Source organism: Hevea brasiliensis, unplaced genomic scaffold, assembly GCF_030052815.1.
Source record: "Hevea brasiliensis isolate MT/VB/25A 57/8 unplaced genomic scaffold, ASM3005281v1 Scaf25, whole genome shotgun sequence".
Lineage (NCBI taxonomy): Eukaryota > Viridiplantae > Streptophyta > Magnoliopsida > Malpighiales > Euphorbiaceae > Hevea > Hevea brasiliensis.
This window is the reverse complement of record NW_026614751.1, coordinates 176981-193827: the sequence shown is the minus strand read 5'-3', so window position 1 is coordinate 193827 and position 16847 is coordinate 176981. Positions and strand designations below refer to the sequence as shown.

General features: G+C 36.4%; 1 pseudogene; it reads right to left on the bottom strand.

Moving 5' to 3' along the window:
• LOC131176803 (uncharacterized) overlaps positions 1 to 16847 on the bottom strand; it is a 167102-nt pseudogene that overhangs the window by 100097 nt on the left and 50158 nt on the right.

Sequence of the window (16847 nt, the reverse complement as noted above, 5' to 3'; positions counted from 1 at the left end):
ATCATATCCTTAGTTCAACATATGCAAAAACTTTATGAAAGCCATTTATTCGGACCGTTTTAGCATTGTTGCACATTTGATAGCCTTTTCATCCTAAAGTAATTGAAATCAATCCATGGTTCAATTATGAATAAAACTAAGATTGCTAGCCCCAAAATCCAACAATCCATAGAAAAGAGGATGCAAGGTGCGTAATCTCCATCATGTTGATTAGGTAAACTTTGCTAATGGCATTCATGTAGGATATTCATAAACTTTAGGCCTCTTGCTTATTCAATTTTCCACACTTTCCTAAGACTTCTAGCCCCAAAATACAATATCTGGTTTCTCAAACTTCATAAATTACTCATCAATTAAAGAACCATGGGCATAGACATGTGCGAATGCCCCCAATTGGAAACATTATCTCCTGTCCATGTTGCAGCATTCTTTTAACTGCCAATAAATCCAACTCTAGTAAGAACAAAGGGATGCTTATTTTCATTAGCTAATTTCATGCCTTCAAATGTTGATATTCCCATTAGCATGCCATATATCTAAAAATAAGAACTTCAAGTTCAAAATTTATTTGGTTATCAACAGTAAGTATAAATAAAAACAATCACAACATGGAACTATTGTCACACCCTACCCCTCCGTAAGGCATAACATGATCCCGTAGTATACCTAATAAATTACCAACTTCTTCTACTGATAACCCATTAAATACACTACAAGGGATTTTAAAACTTTTCTTACTTCTTTTTATAGTGGTGAGCACTTTTGACAGGTGTTAAAATTTTTTTTTAACTGAAGTGAACCAAATAACACATTTGAAGTATTAACAATTTCTGTAAAAATTTTGGCAGAGTAACATCTGTATTTTAAATAAAACAGTTCTTCAAAAACCTGTAAAAAACACTTCAAATATATAATTCCTCAATCCCAAACTCTAATAATTTGTTCAACACAATAAATTTCTCAACATTATCAACTCAGTTCAACAATCAATTTTTCAGTGTTTCCAAAACAAAACTGAGATAAGATAAATTTATCACAATACTTTTACAGGCCAAATAGTTTACAATTTTAGTTTACAACTGCTCAAGACCAAGTACAATATATACATACAGTGCACATATATTATAACAAAAACTACACAATATGGTATACTCAATATACCCGGCGAAATCTCAAAATGTGGTACAAGCAGTCTACTCTGCTGCTCTGTCCGTCTGTCTACCTGCGACAGCAATGAAAAAGCTATCGCTGAGTAAAATTTACTCAGTGGTGCACAATAACAATTTAAAAATGCGGTATGTAAAACTTTTATTGACAATTTACAATCCAAACAATTCACAATTTTTCAAAGCTCATATAACACAAATTTGATCAAACAATTAAATAAGATAGTGTTGCCAATCAATAACACAATTTGATCAAATAACTGAATAACACAGTTTTGCCAATCAATAACACAATTTGATCAAATAACTGAATAACACAGTTTTGCCAATCAATAACACAATTTAGGCCATGACACAAATTTTTTCGAAAATGCCCTGTGTACATCACGATAAGGCACACTCACCCCACTAATCGAAATCAATGAGGGAGGAAGCTTGCTAGTTAATGAGTACTCATCTACACTCACCTCAGACTGGCAAGTCAAAGAGGGAGGAATATAATCACACTCACCCCATAAATAGAGGAGGGACATAGTAACATTGTCATGCCAAGTGCGAATCAAAACAATTCCAAATCACAATATTTCATACAAACCACAAATCACATTTTATCTCAAAATTTCCATTTGCAAAGTAGGCAACACAATAATTTCCAAATAATATTCCCAAAGCTAAAATAATAAAAAATTATTCATAACTCATTTCTCCAAATAAATTTTCTAGTAAAAGTAGTGAATAAAAAAAGTATTGCGCACAGACCTTTGATATATGCCTTTTAGCCCAGAATCAGTGTTCCTTACGCTTCTCAATATCCTTTTCAACTGAAACACACAATTTAAAGTGTTTCAGTACTCAATGAATTTGTTTCTAACAATAAAATCTAATATTTAAATTTTATTGGTACTATTCCCTTCAATTCATTTCATTAGTCAACCTATAATGTTGACTCTTGATGCACTCTAAGTAAGTCAATTCTAATGTTACCAATATGTCACATTTTATAGCCCTTTAGTATTGGTATTTGTCACCAATTTCATTTCCAAGTGTATTGCATTTTATTACAATTTACCGGATTTCGGTGTACTATTTTGACCTAGCCGGACGACCTAGTTTCCTCGGTTTCGAGTTTTGGTCTAAACTACAAACTTGTAGGTCTATTTCTTATTACACGCGGGGCAAAATTTTAGGTTATTCTGAGTTGTGTAGACCAAGATATGGTCAATTTACCAATGTTGGACAGAATGCACTAAAATGGTAGGCTTAGGTCATTTTTAGGTCACTTTTGGTTCGGCCAGTTTTGGTACCTGAACTTGTGCAAGCCATTTGGCTTGGTTCTGACCATTTCTGGGCTTTGGTGTCTTCATAAGAATTGTAGATCTATGTCCAAAATATTCATGGTAAAAATTTCAGGTCATTTGGACCTGTTTTGAGTAAGTTATGGTCAAAACACTAACTGCTGCTCAAATGGTCAATTTTCAGGCTTTCAAGTCACTAATCCGGATTTGGTCATTTTTCAAGTCACCTTCTAGGCAGAATTTAGGTAACATTTCTACATGAAAGTTGGCCTATTTGGTGTCTAGTTTCACCCTCCATTGGCCTCATACCAATTGGGGTCATACACTTAAGGTTCTAAGCTAAAACACACACTGCCCTGCTACACATTCTTCAACACTTACCAATTACACATTCAATACTTACCAAGTTTACCTTTCATGCCAATTCTGATTTGGTACCATAACATTAACACACTTTACATCACATTTTGGTTATTTTGGGTAGCTTGTAACCACTCTCAACATTCACATTATAACTCAGAATTTTCAAAGTCCAATTACAATAATTTAACCACATGAACATACCTCATTCACATGTCCAAATCCAAACAATTATTTACATACACATGCTGCCACCATAAGCAACATAATTCAATAATATTTCATAAACTTAAACACTTCAATCTTCTTCATGAGGTTGCCATAAGTTTACACATATCCATCAACTTCCATTTTCACTTTTCAAGCTTATAAATCAAACCTTACACATGGAATTCAACTTCACTACAATTAAACATTTAAATCATCATCCAAACAACCATTTACATACAAGGACAAGCTGTTCATGGTGAGGTTTCATGGCTGCCTAAATGGCTCAACTCCAATAATTCATCAATAACAAAAATTCTTCCATAAATCAACTACCCACAACACCCACACAAACTTTAATGAAGCAAAAATGGAAAACAAGCACTTACTCAATTTGAAGCTTGTTAAAAACTCATAAAAACCTATATTTCTTGCTCCCTAATTGCTGCCCAAAGTGTGGTGATCACTTTTAGTGAAGGAATTATGGTGAAATGAAGCTTGAAATGGAAGTGCATGTGGCTTGCTCCATGGACGGCAATGGAGCTTTAATGGTGGTTCATATGGCTGTTTGTTATGAGGTTGAAGATGAAGTGGTTTCTGCCCCAAATATGATATATTATATGTTCACTAATCCCTTTAGTGGAGCACTAAGTTTAGTTAATGATTAATTAATCCAAAGTTTCCAATTTTACAATTTTGTCACTATTCTTCCACTATTTACATTATGTACCCCAATTTCAATTTTCATGACATTTTCAAAGTTCAATATCATTTATTTTTAATGGACATTTAGGTCAAAAGGTAATTCGGAGTGTTAAATGACCCAAATGCCCCTATTCGGGTTGTATTCCCGATTTTTCGGTAACACTGATTTTTGTCGGTTTTTCGATTTTTCATTTTTTTTTTGTACTAATTAATTAATTTTTCTTTAACATTTCTAATGTCATTTATGCTTCAATAGATGTTTATTTAAGTCCTAAAAATATTTTCCAGGGTTCTCCGTGGTCCAAGGCTAGTCAACGGTCCTCGCCGTAACTTTCCGGTGCGGTCACCTATCGTTGCGATTTTTGGCTCGTTTAACTTGGTTACATTTCATTGCTATTATTTTTCCTTTATTTTTCTTGTATTTTCCTTTCTTGTATTTCATTATTTTATGTCTTCTCACTAATATTTAGATGTAGTTCCAAGCATCCTAACTGTCTGCATGAGACATCATCATCTAATAAAGAGAACGCACTACCGAACATAGGGGTGTTACAACTATTCTTAAATTCCGTTAGAAGAAATCATTATCTTATTAAAACAAAATAAGGGAAAAGCAAAGGATGAATACATTGTGATAGCACGAATGGTCCTGACAACCCCGAGTTCATTATCTCCTCGACGAATATTGCTTTCAGATATTGCCCTTGTTTCTATGTGAAAAGTTAAATAATGAGTCTAAGTACTATTAAAGAAATTGCAAGCACTAAGAAAATCACAATAAGAGTCACTTTAAAAACAACTGGCTAATTCATATCATTCCATATACCATCAACATCATCAGAAATGAAATCTTTAACTAAACTAGCCCACCAAGAGCAAACCTTTAATTGCGTGAAGTCAGGGACAACACAAGGCCCAGGCCACACCTCCCCTGAAAATGGGTAGGAATAGAGTAACAACTCAATATTTTTTAGAACCCAAACATCACTTTTAGAACCACTATCATACACAAAATAGCCTTCCTCACATTTGATACCAGGGTTAAGCATTTAAGTTCCTTTAAAACTTGCATCATATAGATCTTTGCCCAAAAATTGTGGATCTGGAAAATGTTTCTGAAATAATTCATAACAAAATTTCTATGTCAAGATTGACAATTGTAAGTTTATCATAGAAAATACATTTCTATCTATGCCAATATCATTGATTTAGATCTTGCTTAATGCGTAGTGAATTTGGCAGAAGGCAAGAAATTAATAAAATTATAGAGCACAATAGTAAATGCATCCAGAGGATTAGATAATCATTAATCGCTCACAAAATGTCCATAAACCTGTGTTGCCCCAGTAAAACAGAGTTGTAAGAAAGATGTTTTGAACATGGTCGGACTATTTAAATACTTTCACCAAGATGGTTACTTTAGAGTGCTAGTTGTGAATGACTTATTGAGTATTGGGATTAAGCTATGATTGAGTAAATTGGGTTTGTGATTGTGTGCTATGTTTATGCCTCTAAATGCGTGTTCCATAAATATGTAACATATAATTCTCAATTTGTGTAACAGTATATATACCCAAAGGCTTGAGGGAATAATCAAGCAATTCTTCCCTACATTCTCTTTCGATTACTCCGCCCACTTAATTTTCTAAACGGTATTAGAAATGTAGGTTCTCATCTCCTAACATTTATTTCTCCCTTATTTCATTGTTTTGAGAAATGAAACTAATGTTTTTCAATCAAGGGTTGTTGAAGAGATACTTAGTAGCAGCACCATCCTCCGCCAAATGCCTTTTCCACTAGAATCTTACTACTGGAAAGCCCCCCACTGACCATAACACAGTGTCACAAGGTTCTGGACTCTTATACACATGCATGTGAATGAGATGTCGTCAACCATCCTTTTCCATTGGAATCAACACTAGTCACATTTCTTTAATTACGCAACTCCTTCTAGCAGCAAACCTTCAACTAAATCCCCTGTTATCTTGGGTGTCTTAGAGAACATAAGGTTTTGGTATCTTGGATTATTGTAGATTTGTCTCCTCTCATCTAATAAAAGCATATCTTAGTCTATTTTCTCTAAGAATTGAAGCCTTTGGCCCTCCTTCATTTCATTCTCTAGGTATCATGAATCCACAACCACTTCAAAGTTATTCTCTAGGTATTTCAGTCTTCCCCACTCCTTCTTTTTTTAACCATTTCTATTGCTATTGCTTTTACACTTCTTGGGCTTGTAAATTCAAGATATTGTTCCTTCCTGATTAAAGAAAAAAAAGGGTGACTAACAAAGCAATCTCTATAAATACAATCATGTGTCATCTTGCTCATTAATTAACTCATTCTATCACCTTGATTGAAGTCTAATATGAATAATACTTGCACTATCAATTTCCTAACCAGTAGTCATTCTCATTTTCTCAATTTGGTAATATCTTGGATTGTCTAAACCAATCCTCATCCATTGAACCATGAGTCCTTGATTTTAGTGCTTTTAATCACATCCTAAGAACAAAAATCTTTTTTCCACCCGTATTTCTTCTCCCATTCAATCTAATGATACTTTAGCCAATGGATCGAAAGCCAAGATTGAAGGGTAAGGGAGGAATTTCCTCTCCCCTCTGTTTCTTTAACTTTAGTAGTATTTACTTCTAAGTGTCCATATACTTTAATCTCCATTTGCAAATTCACCAAACAGCTTAATTGTTTTGTCACATTTATAACTAATTCTATCATTGTGTAGGACAAAGGTATGGGGAACGTGATTAGCATAGGACATGAATAAAAAGGACTATATTATCTCTCTAAAACAAAATCTTTAATTGCCTTTCATCACTTCTCTTGATCTTCTTCATAATCGTTTTGATCATCCTAGTATCTCCAAAATCAAGACACTAGTTCGTACTCTTTCCACCTTATCTTCTTTAAATTGCGAGTCATGTTAGCTTTAAAAACAAACTCATTCTTCTTTTCCAAAGCAAGCTAATAACTGGGTTGCATTCATTTTTTACATTGTTCAATTGGACATATTAGGTCCGATTTGTGTCAATTCAACACTTCAACTTTGGCATTTCACTGTTTGTTATCTTTATTGATGATTATTCTCGATGCATTTTTTTATTTTTTGTGAAAAATCATTCTAAATTATTTTCTATATTCACCCTGCGATTAAAGGTGTAAACGAACCAAGCTGTTCGAAAGTTGCTCAAGCTCATTCAACTTGTTTAGAATACGAGTCGAGCTCAAGATTGATTTTCAAGCTTGTTTAATAAATGAGCTGAGCTCGACCTTCGCAAATCTATGATATAATCAATATATTAAATGTATTTATAGAATATAGTTATTTGTATTTTAAATTTAATTTTTTATGAAAATTAAGTTATTTTTTATATGAGAGCTGTCACACCTTATCCCTTGTAAGGCACGACATGTTCCCGTAGCATACCTAATGAATTACCAAACTCCACCTACAGATAACCCATTATTTATGCTACAAAGGATTTTAAAACAAACTATAACTTTTTATCTTATCAGTTCTTTTACGGAAAACTGCATGAGAATAGTTAAAATTCCATGGAAACATTCATTGTAAATAATAATAGACTAAATATTACAAAAGTTACATTTTCATAAGTCTTAAAGTAAAATACAAAATACTTGCAAACTCAAAATGAGATAGCAATGCAATGCTTTTAAATACAAACTGCTCAATATCCGTACATCCATACATATAGGTACAAAATACATCCAAAGGAATCACAAGGGTATACCTAACGTAAATAACCACAAACAATACCAAAATGCTGCTTTCAAGTCTCTCACTCGGCAGCCTTCTCCTTTCCTTTACCTGCGACAGCATAAAAAAGCTATCGCTGAGTATATCACTCAGTGGTGCACAACTAATAACTTTTAAACTTAAGGTAAAACACAATTTGTCAAAGCATAATAAATCACATTTTTCTTAAGCATGAAAACTTCACAAGAGTTCCAAGTTCATAAGAGCCATTTATTAGAATAACATTGCAAATGAGAAATCATACTTCATAAATCACAATTCACAAAGCATTAATATTGCCAACATCAACACACAGTTCAGGCCATGACATAAAATTTCACGATCATTGCCATGTTGCACACCACGACAAAACAATCTCAACCTCACTAACCGTTATTAATGAGGGAAGGGCTAGCTAGCTAATGAGTACTTATATAGTCTTATCCCGCTAACTATTATTAATGGGAGACATAATCAATATCAATTACCAACTCCAAGTAGCCGTTACTACTGGGGAGTTCCGAAAGGGACTGTCATGCTAACTGTGGTTTCAAAATAGTTTCCAAAAATTTTCCATTCAACAATCACATTTATAAACTAATAAACACATTTAAATTCATCATAATATCCAAATAAAGGTAACAACACCTAAATTTCTTAAATGCAAGAGAAAAACCATATTTCAGTCAAAGTAAACTTGTTCAAAACAAACTCATTCAATTTAACACATTCCAAGCAATTTACAAATTTAAAAACGAAGAAAATGTTAGTTGTGCACAAATCTTCAATGCTCTCCTTTATTGTTACCTACTTCTCCTTGTTCGTTCCAACTTCTTTTTCTACTAAAAATACACAAATAGAATACCTCAATACCAATCTCAATTGCTGCCAAGAACTCATTATATGCATGTCTAATGCATCCCAAGTTAGCTTTGAAAATTTAGAATATTTTGGTTTTGGGACAGCTTGGTGCCCCAATCTTTGAATCCAATTTTTACCTGGTTTTGATCATAATTTAGTGAAATGTTCTTCATGAAAATTGTTCATTTAGGTCTTAACTTTATTTTCCTTTTTGAATCGCCTATTTCGAAGCTGTGTAGCTCAAGTTATGCCCAAAACACCATTACTATTTACGTCACTGTTCATGCTGCAGATTTTGTTCTGGCAGATTTATCGATCCAACTTCGTTCAGCAATTTGACCAAGTTAAGTCCATAAGTTGGTCTAATGTCCTTCATATGAAATGTTCTACTATGTCTTAGGTTTCCATCGGTTTAAGAATCGCCTAAATCGGAGTTTTCTAGAGAGAGTTATAGCCTTGCAAAATTTACTGTTCATTTGGTCAATTTTAGGTGCCCAGATTCTGGCAGATTCAGTGACCCGAATTCGTTTCGCAATTTGATTGAGTTAAGTTCATAATTTGGCCTAACATTCTTCATATGAAATATTCTACTATGTCTTAGGTTTCCATCGGTTCAAGAATCGCCTAAATTGGAGTTTTCTAGAGAGAGTTATAGCAATTAAAACTTTACTGCTCATATGGCAATTCTGCAGTTTTGCAAATTCAGTAACTCAAATTTGCTCAAAAATTTGATTGGGTTAATGGAATAATTTGGGTTTGTGTTCTTCATGAAAGTTTTAGGTCTATATCTCATCTAACTACTGGTAAAATTTCAGGTCATTTTGACCTGACTAGCACGAGTTATGACCCAAAAACGATTACTGTTCATATGTACTGTTCATACTGCAGTTTTTCAAGTTTGGTCAGTTTGTTCACTAGGTTTTGGTCTCTTTTTGGGCATGCTTCCTGAATGAAAATTGTGTCATTTAGTGCCTATTTTCAGTCCCAATTGGTCCCATACCAATTGGACTTGTAAATTTCATTTTTAGTCCCTCAAAGTTGACTTTTGGTCATGCTTCATACCCAATCCGAATTTGGCTTTGATTTAAACACTTCTAACACACTTAATTAGGTCACAAATGGCCATTTCTTTCCTTAAACTATGTCAAAGACATCATTTAGCACTTCTTCACATTTTTGGTCTCTAAACTCTAATGTTCAAAACCCTAATTTTTCTCCCATTTGGCCAAAACCCTAGTTTAGGTTCCATATATGTTTTCTTTCATTTTCTTATGAAATTTCATCATAAATTAACTTCATTCCAAGCTTATACAACTAATCTAACATGAAAAGAAAATTACCTCTTGTTGATTTCTTTCCAACTTCACTTTTCTTCTAATTCTTGTTCTCCTTGCTTTTAATCTCTCGATCAAAGATCTCTTTGATGTTTTTGTTTAGTGGGCTATGGAATTTATGAAGGGAATTTAAGGGAATTAAAACTTAGGAGGGGAAATCAATGAGGGGAAGAAGTGGAAGAAGAAGAGAAAAAGAGAGAGAGAGAGAAAGAGAGAGGAAGAGAGAGGAGAGGGTGGTGGCCTCTTATGAAAAAAAAGAAATGAAGAAGACATTTGTCTTCTTATATATATATATATATATATATGTATATATATTTATCCCCAAAATTAGCTTATTAAAATTATAAATTTTAATTGTGTCAGAAGGATAATTAAACTTAAATTTTTATTCCCTTTTTTTTTTTTATTTACACTTAATTTTTCCTTTGAATTAAATAATTAAATTTAACTATCAAAAGCCCATAAGTCTTTCATTTTAATTTTGTCATAATGGAAATGAAAGTTTAAGTTTTCATTTCTTAAATTTTCCCTTACATATTTTTACTTGAATTTTTCTTCAATTTTTACCCCATAATTCAATTTATTAATTTCATTTAATTTAATTGACATTTTGGTCAAAAGTCGACTCTTGAGGTGAATTGACCAAAATGCCCCTCATCGGGTAATAATCCTTCTTTTTATAATACCCGATGAGTCCTTAGCTTTTTTGTTCACTAGAATTTTTATTGTGTCTATCTCAATTAATTTTCTATTTATTTTTGGTCCTCAAGGTGTCTTTGAATAGTATTAGTCACGGACCAAAAATGGTACTATTCATAACTCGAAGGTTCGGGGTGTTACAATTCTCCCCTCCTTAAAAATAAATTTCGTCCTCGAAATTTACCTGGTCTCAGTCTCTGAATAGCTGTGGGTGCTGTCTCCTCATGTCCTCCTCACGCTCCCACATAGCCTCCTGGCCTGAATGATGGTTCCACAGCACTTTGACTAGAGGTATCTGTAACACCCTAGGCAAATCCCACATCGACAAAACACGGGAGAGATGCTGGGTTTATAAGTTAGTGGTTCGTAACTCCTAGTGACGTGTTTTAAAACAGTGAGGACTTCAATCCAGAGCGGACAATATCACTAGTGGGCCGGGACGCTGAGTCCCATAAGGGGGTTGGATTGTAACACCCTAGGCAAATCCCACATCGACAAAACACGGGAGAGATGCTGGGTTTATAAGTTGGTGGTTCGTAACCCCTAGTGATGCGTTTTAAAACCGTGAGGGCTTCGGCCCAGAGCGGACAATATCACTAGTGGGTCGGGCCATTACAGTATCTGTTTATTCCTCAGCTGCTTCACCTCATGTGCCAAGATCTTTATGGGCTCTTCATCATATGTCAGGTTTGGATTCACCTCAATCTCCTCTATTGGTAAAATGTGAGAGGGGTCTGATCTGTACCTCCTCAACATGGAGACATGGAAGATATTGTGAATCTTTTCCAACTCCGGAGGCAATGCAAGTCTATATGCCAATGGACCCACTCTTTCCAGAACCTCATACGGCCCAATGAAGCAAGGACTTAGTTTCCCCTTTCTACCAAACCTCATGATCCTCTTCCATGGGGAAACTTTCAGGAACACCATGTCATCCACACTATACCGAATATCTCTTCTCTTTAGGTCAATGTAGGACTTCTGTCTATCCGTTGCAATTTTGAGTCTGTCTCTAATGAGCTTAACCTTTTCTTCTGTCTGTTGCACTAATTCTGGACCAATCAACTTCCTCTCGGCCACTTCATACCAACACAAGGGAGTTCTACACTTCCTGCCATAAAGTGCTTCGTATGGAGGCATTCCGATGCTTGACTGATAACTGTTGTTGTAGGCAAATTCAATTAAAGGCAAGTGTGTGTCCCAACTCCCTTCAAACTCAATCACACAAGCCCGAAGCATATCCTCCAAAATCTGAATGATCCTTTCGGATTGGTCGTCTGTCTGTGGATGGAATGCTGTACTGAAGTTCAATCTAGTTCTTAGGGCTTTTTGGAGACTACCCCAGAATCTAGAAGTGAACCTTGGGTCTCTGTCCGACACAATAGACACTGGCACTCCATGTAACCTCACAACATCATCAATGTATAGTTTGGCTAATCTTTCCAAGCTGTAATCCATTCTCACTGGCAAAAAGTGTGCAGACTTGGTCAATCTATCAACAATAACCCAAACTGCATCATGATTCTTTTGTGTACGTGGAAGTCCTGTTACGAAATCCATAGTGATTCTTTCCCATTTCCACTCGGGAATTGGCAATGGCTGTAGCAACCCTGCAGGCAATTGGTGTTTTGCCTTTACTTGCTGACAAGTTAGGCATTTGGCAACATATTTTGCAATGTCTTTCTTCATTCCTCTCCACCAATAGTGCTCTTTCACAATTCTATACATTTTGGTTCCACCAGGGCGCATTGCAAAAGGTGAATCATGTGCTTCCTTTAAAATGGTCTGCCTCAGTTCAACATTCTTAGGAATGCACATTCTGCCCTTATATAACAACAAGCTCTCATCATTTACTGATAATTCTGGTTTCTTGCCATCCCGAGCCTCTTCCATCAACTTCACATACTTATCATCCTTCTGTGCAACTGCTTTAATTCGTTTTGTCAGCATTGGCTTCACTTGCCAAGTAGCTACCATCTACCCATCTTCATTAATCTCCAAATTAGCATGCAATGCCCTTAATTCATGCACCATGGACAAAGGAGAAACCCTCAAACCAGCCATAGTCTTGCGACTTAAAGCATCAGTTACAACATTAGCTTTTCCAGGCTGATAGTCTATCAAACAATCATAATCTTTTATCAGCTCTAACCATCTCCTTTGCCTCAAATTTAACTCCTTTTGTGTGCCCAAGTACTTCAAACTTTTATGATCTGTGTATATATAACATCTCTCCCCATACAAGTAATGTCTCCAGATCTTCAAGGCAAAGACAATGGCTGCTAGCTCCAAGTCATGTGTAGGATAATTCCTCTCATGCGGTTTAAGCTAGCGTGAAGCATAGGCAATGACGTTTCTATCTTGCATCAACACACAGCCTAATCCGTTATGAGAAGAATCACTGTATATGGTATACTCCTTACCCAAAGTGGGCAAGGTTAAGACTGGAGCTTCAGTTAAATGCCTCTTTAACGCATCAAAACTTTCTTGGCATCGATTAGTCCACTGAAATTTTACATCCTTCCTAAGTAGCTTGGTCAGTGGAGATACTAGTATGGAGAATCCCTTCACAAACCTTCGATAATACCCAGCTAAACTAAGGAAACTCCGAACTTCCGTGACATTTCTAGGTGGCTTCCAATTAAGAATGGCTTCTACTTTGCTAGGATCCACCTGGATACCTTCTGCAGATACAATATGCCCCAAAAATGAAATCTCCTTTAGCCAAAACTCACATTTCGACAATTTGGCATACAACTGCTTCTCCCTCAAAGTCTGCAATACTATCCTCAAGTGCTTGTCGTGTTCCTCTGCATTATTTGAGTACACCAAAATATCATTAATGAACACCACAACAAACTGGTCCAAATATGGCCTGAAGATAGTGTTCATTAGGCCCATAAAAGCAGCTGGAGCATTAGTCAACCCGAATGGCATTACCAAGAACTCATAGTGGCCATACCGAGTCCTAAAGGCAGTTTTAGGAATACTTTGCTCCTACACCCTCAACTGGTAGTAGCCTGATCTCAAGTCAATTTTGGAGAATATAGTTGCATCCTTCAACTCATCAAATAAATCATCGATCCGTGGCAGAGGATATCTATTCTTTATGGTCACCTTATTCAACTGTCTGTAGTCTATGCATAGGCGGAGAGTACCATCCTTCTTCTTCACAAATAATACTGGTGCTGCCCAAGGTGACACGCTAGGGCGGATGAAACCCTTATCTAACAATTCTTGCAATTGTACCTTCAACTCTTTCAACTCAGCAGGTGCCATCCTATAAGGAGTGATGGAGATTGGCTCCACACCAGGCATAGTCTCAATTTCAAACTGCACCTCTCTTTCTGGAGGCAATCCCGGTAATTCTTCCGGAAAGACATCCGGAAAATCCCATACTGTAGGAATATCTTTAAGATCTGGACTCCCCACCTGGGTGTCTATCACATGAGCTAGATAAGCTTCACATCCCTTTCTAATCATCTTTCTAGCAAGTGTAGCTGAAATGACGTTGGATGGCAATAACTGTCTCTCCCCGTGTATCACTATGTCTGCATACTCGAGAAGACCAAAAGTGACTATCTTCAGTCTACAGTCGATCATGGCGTGATGCCTGGCTAACCAATCCATGCCCAAGATGATATCATAATCTCGGAAGGGCATGTCAATTAAGTCTGACAGGAATGTATGTCCTTGGATCACCAAAGGACAATCCTTATACAATTTGTTCACCCTAACCTCTTGTCCTAAAGGAGTAGTCACTAGCACATCATAATCCAATTTCACACAAGGAATAGCAATAGAGCATGCAATACTGGCACTAGCATAAGAATGTGTAGAACCAGGGTCAAACAGCACATATACATCTCTATCAAAAATGGAGAAAGTACCAGCCACAACATCTGATGTCTCAGCTTCATCCCTCTGGCACATGGTGTACACTCGACCGTGCACCACTGCTCTCGTTAGCTCATCGTGCCTCGCCGCTAAGTGTTACCTCTACCCCTGCCTCTGCCTCTACTAGTTATCTGTTGTCCTTTAGAAGCAGAACCTTGAACAGATCCCTGAGTGGTAGTAGGTGGTCCAGATCTGCGGGCACTAGTGCAATCTCTAGCAAAGTGCCCACTTCCACCACAGTTGTAACAGGCTCCTATGGCCTTATAACATACTCCTCCATGAGTCCTGCCACAAGTTTCACAAGCACGGGTAGGAAAGGAACCCCTAGATGTCTGCTGTCCGGATTTAGGTGGCCTCTGCCCTGAGAATCTTCCCCTACTAGATCCTCTGTTACTTGGTCCCCCAAAACTCTTCCTCTTACCCGAATTGTTACTTGGACTTTGACCTGTAGGCTTACTGCTCTTCTCTTTTTCAGTGATTACCTTCTCAAATGCCCCTTCCAGTTCTATCCTTTCCAATTCAAGGGCCTGTGATATCAACCTAGAGAAGTTGTCATGTCGAAACCCAACCACTTGCAATATCAAACTAGGCCTCAAACCGGCCTCAAACCATTTGCATCTGTCTCTACTGGTAGTGAGTAGGCTTCCAGCATAATGGCTGAGGCAAGAAAAGTCTCTCTCATACTCGGCTATAGTCTCGTTCCCTTGCTTCAAACTGAGAAACTCCTGTAGCTACATATCCACATAGGTATCAGGAACATACTTCTGTCTAAACTCCCTTAGAAAGTCATCCCATGTCAGCACTGGCGGCTCAGCCAAACTTTGGGGAATGGTCTTCCACCACTCATATGCATCTCCATACAGCAAGGACATTGAATATTCAAACTTCAACTCATCTGTGCAGTGCAATTTCTTGAAGACCCTCTCCATCCGTTCTAACCATTGCTCAGCTTCCAATTGGTCCACTGTACCCTTGAACTCTGTTGCCCCATACTTCATTAACTTGTCATATTGTCTGGCTGGGGATGGTGGTTGCACTGGAGGTGCTTGCACAGGAGCTTGGACTGGTATATTGCCAGCCATTTGCTGAAATAGTGCAGCCATCTGCTGAGCGAACTGAGCAGGAAACTACATAGGTGGGATGGGTGCAGCCGATCCATTAGCATTCTGAGGAGCTGGGGCTTCCCCTTGTACCTCAGCTGCTACTGATTGCTCTATTGTGTGATCCCCCTCTTCCATATTGAATCACAAGGAATTCTACTCCCTGAGCAACCAACACAAGGAGATTTCCTTCCATTAGTCCATATTTATGATGTAATGCACTATATGTATCAATAATGACAATTGAGCAGTTGTACTTATCAAAAATTTTCAAACATGCAATTTCAAAACTTGTATAAAAACTAAAGCTCTGATACCACTAAAACATGTCACACCTTATCCCTTGTAAGGCACGACATGTTCCTGTAGCATACCTAATGAATTACCAAACTCCACCTACAGATAACCCATTAGTTATGCTACAAAGGATTTTAAAACAAACCATAACTTTTTATCTTATCAGTTCTTTTGCGGAAAACTGCATGAGAATAGTTAAAATTCCATGTAAACATTCATTGTAAATAATAATAGACTAAATATTACAAAAGTTACATTTTTCATAAGTCTCAAAGTAAAATACAAAATAGTTACAAACTCAAAATGAGATAGCAATGCAATGCTTTTAAATACAAACTGCTCAATATCCGTACATCCATACATATAGGTACAAAATATATCCAAAGGAATCACAAGGGTATACCTAACGTAAATACCCACAAACAATACCAAAATGATGCTTTCAAGTCTCTCACTCGGCAGCCTTCTCCTTTCCCTTACCTGCGACAGCATAAAGAAGCTATCGCTGAGTATATCACTCAGTGGTGCACAACTAATAACTTTAAAACTTAAGGTAAAACATAATTTGTCAAAGCATAATAAATCACATTTTTCTTAAGCATGAAAACTTCACAAGAGTTCTAAGTTCATAAGAGCCATTTATTAGAATAACATTGTAAATGAGAAATCATACTTCATAAATCACAATTCACAAAGCATTAATGTTGCCAACATCAACACACAGTTCAGGCCATGACACAAAATTTCACGATCAGTGCCGTGTTGTACACCACGACAAAGCAATATCAACCTCACTAACCGTTATTAATGAGGGAAGGGCTAGCTAGCTAATGAGTACTCATATAGTCTTACCCCACTAACCGTTATTAATGGGAGACATAATCAATATCAATTACCAACCCCAAGTATTCGTTACTACTGGAGAGTTCCGAAAGGGACTGTCATGCTAACTGTGGTTTCAAAACAGTTTCCAAAAATTTTCCATTCAACAATCACATTTATAAACCAATAAACACATTTAAATTCATCATAATATCCAAATAAAGGTAACAACACCTAAATTTCTTAAATGCAAGAGAAAAACCATATTTCAGTCAAAGTAAACTTGTTCAAAGCAAACTCATTCAATTTAACACATTCCAAGTAATTTACAA